This window comes from Martes martes (genome assembly GCF_963455335.1).
Source record: "Martes martes genome assembly, chromosome: 2".
NCBI lineage: Eukaryota > Metazoa > Chordata > Mammalia > Carnivora > Mustelidae > Martes > Martes martes.
Window position 1 is genome coordinate 119954716 of NC_137889.1, and position 5365 is coordinate 119960080.

General features: G+C 33.9%; 1 pseudogene across 1 annotated transcript; it reads left to right on the forward strand.

The window, feature by feature from the left end:
• Window positions 1–4491: 4491 nt before the first annotated feature.
• LOC308339220 (prefoldin subunit 3-like) lies at window positions 4492–5086 on the forward strand (annotated as a pseudogene). Its single transcript has one exon. The product of its transcript is annotated as a prefoldin subunit 3-like (transcript).
• The last annotated feature ends 279 nt before the right edge of the window (window positions 5087–5365 follow it).

The window sequence follows — 5365 nt, forward strand, 5'->3', positions numbered from 1 at the left end:
AAATACTTTTCTTAGTCACCTGTCTACTAATACTACTTGTGGTGTCTTACCCTGAACAGTGAATGTTAATTTTTTCTTTAATTTTAATGCAGTCAACATCTATTTTTCACCTTACTGTTTGCCTTTAGGATCCTGTTTAGGAAGCTTGTCTGCAACCATATACCACAAATATACTCTCCTATATTTTCTTCCATTAGTGCTATTGCTTACTTATAGTCTATTATTTATATGGATAAGGCAGGGATACAGTTGTATATTTCTTTATCTACTAAACTAATTATTCGAATACCCCTGATAATAAGTGCTTTCACTTTTCCATTGTTTTGGGGTATGAATTTCACATATCAATTTACACACACACACACACAATCCGTTCTGTTTCACTGGCTTATTTGTTCCTGCTCTGCCTCATACTGTTTTTACTAGTAAAGCTTTAATTTAGTCTTAGTAGCTAGTAAAACATGCCCCTGTGCTTTCCTCTTGTTTATTTAAATTGATTTAGGTATTTAGGCTTCTAGCATCAATATGAAATTTATGAGTTTGTCCAGTTACCTATATTTGAATTGAATGTATTGGGAGGGATTGCACTGAATATTTATATATTCACTAAAATTCATATGGCTAAACTGGATTATGAGCATAGCTATCTCTTCGCTTACTCAGATCATTTATATCCTTAAACTTTTTATTCATAAAGGTTCATAATTCTTTACTTAATTCCTAGTTCTTGCTGGTTTTGTTAATGGTGTACTATTTTCTGTTACAGTTCTAGCTGAAATTGGTTACTGAAGGTATGGAATAGCATTTACACACTGAAAAAAAAATAAAGAAATCTACATCACTAATTTTTATAGTAGGTTCCTGTTTGTAAAACACTTTAAAACCACTGTGTGTGGGGCACCTGGGTGGCTCAGTCTATTCGGCTGCCTTCGGCTCAGGTCATGATCCCAGGGTCCTGGGATCAAGTCCCACATTGGGCTTCCTGCTCAGCAGAGAGCGGGCTTCTCCCTCTCCCTCTGCCTGCTGCTCTGCCTACTTGTGCTCTCTATCTCTCTGTCAAATAAATAAATAAAATCTTTTAAAAAAAAATACTGTGTGTGTGGGTGCCTGGGTGACTCAGTTGGTTGAGCCTCTGACTCTTGGTTTCTGCTCAGGTCATGATCTCACAGTTGTGGGATGGAGCCCTGTGTAGGGCTCTGAGCTGAGTGTGGAGCCTGCTTTTCTCCTCCCTCAGCTCCTCTCCCCTCCCATTTGTGTGCTTCCCCCCCTCCCCCAGTCTCATAAATAAATAAATAAATAAATAAATAAAATCTTAAGGAAAAAAAACACACCCACTGTGTGTGTCTGTTCCATGGGAAATTCCATACCCAATTCTGTTCTTCATGTCTACACTGTTCGGGGTCACCATTCTAGCTTTCTTTTTTCTGAATATTAAAAACATGCTCTTCAAAGACACTAAAATCCTGTATAACCTCCATATTTACATACTTTTAAAGTTTTTCTTTCATTCAAATTCTTCTCAAATCTGATTCCTTTCTTAACACAAAAGAGAGGGACTTTCAAGGCATTTTTGGACCTGAGAGCACACAACCTGATTTCAGTATCAACCAATATTTGTGTCTGCTGCTAGGGACACAATTAGCTTATATAATCTGAGATGAGTCATGTTATAATTGGTTGTTTTTTTAATAAGAATTACCATTATAGCTTGGAGAAAAAAGTAGCAGTGGGCTGCTTGTAACAGCTGTATGAATGGGGAATAATTCAGTTACATGTTATTGAATTGGGAATTTGTGGAAAAGAAAATATGATTATAGTTTAATAAAAGTGTGTGTTTTGGAGAATTATATCCTTGGCATAAAGTAATAGGCAAATAAATTACAGTATTTTGTCCTAATGAAAATGCTGACACTTTGATTTGTGACCTTGACATTATTAAGGAGGTATCATAAAAATTGCTATTGAGTATTATACTTATTGCTGAGAAATTTTAGCAATTTTAGAACAATAATTCAAAGGCAGAATGTCCAACGTTTAAACTTGATTGGAACAGAGAAAAATTTTAGCCCCAGAATAATAACATTGAGTATATGTACATTAACTGAAATATATTTTTCCTATGCCATTTAAGTGAAGAGGTTGGGCATCTTTTGCTGTTGCTCACCTTTCTGGTCAGTCAGAATTTGAATTCTTATAAAAAAGAAATGATAGAAAACTTATATCAAATTTAGGAGACTTATAATTTTAGTTTCCATATTTACTCACCAAAAAAGAGTCTGTTTCTATTTGGGGGCTTTTTGTTTGTTTGTTCCTTTTGTTTTTTAGATTCCATATATGAGTGAAATCATATGGTATTTGTCTTTCTCTGTCAGATTTATTTCACTTAGCATAGTACCCTCTAGCTCCAACCATATTGTTGCAAGATCTGATTCTTTTATATGGCTGAGTAATATATATATACACACATATATATACACACATACACACACATATATTATATATATTTATTATATATATTATATTTTATATAATATATAAATAACATATATTTATATTATTTATTATCTATATGATATATAAATAATATAAGTAAAATGTATTTATAAATATATATTAAATATATATTTATTATATATATAACTCATAAATATATATTATATATATTTGTTTGTGTGTATATATACATATATACACATTATATATAATGTATAATATATTTGTGTGTGTGTGTATATATATATATATATATACACGCATATATCCCATATTTCACAGTTTCTTTTTTTTTTTTTCAAGTTTTTATTTAAATTCCAGTTAGGTAACATACTGTGTCCTATTAGTTTCAGGTGTAATTTAGTGATTCAACAATTACATACAACACTGGTGCCCTCCTTAATTCCCATCACTTATTTCACTCATCCCCCAACCGACCTCCCCTCTGGTAACCATCAGTTTGTTCACTATAGGTAAGAGTCTGTTCCTTGGTTTTCCTCTCTTCTTTTCCTCCATGTTCATTTGTTTTGTTTCTTAAATTCCACATATGTATGAAATCATATGGTATTTGTGTTTCTCTGCTTGACTTATTTCACTTAGCTTAATACTCTTTAGCTGCATCAACATCATTGCAAATGGCAAGATTTCATTATTTTTTATGGCTGAGTAATATTCCATTACATGTTTTACATATACATATTATGTATATTTACATATACATATTATTTACATATACATATATGTATATGTGATATACATATCACATCTTCTTTATCCATTGAACAGTCAATGGACATTTGGGTTTTATCCATATTTTGGTTATTGTAGATAATGCTGCTATAAACCCCAGGGGTCAAGGCACATTTCTTACAGCAACTGATCAGGGCTAGCCAACTTATGTAACATCTTCATTTCCATCCCTGCTTTTCTTCTCCTTTATTTCCAGACCCAGCATTTGCTCTTAAGCCTCTGCCTTTGGTTCTGCTTTCTGGGGAGCCCAGTATAGAACATATGCCATGTTTTCTCTCTATTTTTCTAATTTTGCTCCATGCTTTATATAATATAAATAACTTATAATTTGGGTTAACCACTGCATTACATTATTCTAAGTTTAATATTGAAAGCTAGCGGGGACGCCTGGGTGGCTCAGTGAGTTAAAGCCTCTGCTTTCAGCTGAGATCATGATCCCAGGGTCCTGGGATCAAGCCCCACATCGGGCTCTCTGCTCCATGGGGAGCCTGCTTCCTCCTCTCTCTCTCTGCCTGTCTCTCTGCCTGCTTGTGATCTCTGTCTGTCAAATAAATAAAATCTTTAAAAAAAAAAAAAGAAAGCTAGCATAAAACTTATTCCTTGGCTTATAGCTTATTATGAAAATGAAAAAAAATATTAGACTATATGACTTTAATCTTAATGTCTTTACTTTTTAGTACTACTTTATGGTTTATTTTTCAGTGGTGTTACCCCTCAATATGCATTTGAACACATTCATTTGAATTAAAAAATGTAAGACTTGTTATTTCTTTAACAGAAAGTCAATCTGATTTGGCTAACTGGGGTAACAATGAAACATAACCTTGTAATCAGGTTCAAAGCAGACATTTTCTATAAGCAAGTTTAACCTGCAAACTCTAAGATTTTGATGAAACATTTATTATTATTTTTTAAAGATTTTATTTATTTGACAGACAGAGATGACAAGTAGGCAGAAAGGCAGGCAGAGAGAGAGGGGGAAGCAGGCTCCCTGCTGAGCAGAGAGCCAGATGGGGGGCTCGATCTCAGGACCCTGAGATTATGACCTGGGCCTAAGGCAGAGGCTTTAACCCACTGAGCCACCCAGGTGCCCCTTGATGAAACATTTAAATCAAGTGACATGACAAAACATTTTATCAAACATATTGTATAGAAAATATGCTAAAATTAGGAATATTTTAATTTTCCCTTTGTGACTGGGACAGGTGTCTTCAAGTGAAAAAAATACATGGTTAATGCTTCCCCAAGATGGTGGCCAGTAAGGATAGCCGTGGCTCAGGAGAAGTGGCGGCGGGGAACTGAAAGCAGCTCCACGTAGGGATTCCTGGGGCCATGTTTGTGGAAGATGTGGATTCCTTCATGAAACAGCCTGAGAATGAAACTGCAGAAGCAGTACTAAAGAAGCTGGATGAACAGTACCAGAAGTATAAGTTTATGGAACTCAAACTTGCTCAAAAGAAAAGGAGGCTGAAAGGTCAGATTCCTGAAATTAAGCAGACTTTGAAATTCTAAAATACATGCAGGAGAAAAAAAAGAGCCCACCATTTCACTGGAGACCAGATTCTTACTGGTGGATAACTTGTATTGCAAACCTTCTGTTCCTCCTACTCATAAAATGTGTCTGTGGTTGGGGGTTAATGTAATGCTTGAATGTGATATTGATGAAGCTTAGGCATTGTTGGGAAAGAATTTATTGTCTACCACGAAGAATCTTGGTTCTCTTGAGGAAGACCTTAACTTTCTTCAAGATCAATTAACTACCACAGAAGTCAGTGTGGCCGGGGTTTATAATTCGGATATGAAAAGAAGAAACAAAGATCATTGTACCAAGAACAAAGCATAATGCTGGCAATTAAAAATGTTTAGTTTTCTAAACATTATTTTAAATACCCCAAAGGTTATCCCTAAAGGTTGATATCACTTTGATTATTTTAACAGCAAGAATGGTAATTAAAACTTTAAAAAAGATAAACATTATTTTATTATAAAAACAAAATTAGTTTCAAATATTTTATAAAATTAACAGATTTTAATTTTTTTTTATTTCCAACAAAGTAAATGCTACTTTATCATCTTTTTTGGTTTGTCATTTTAAAAGTCTTAGCTGAAATGGCTGAGGTAT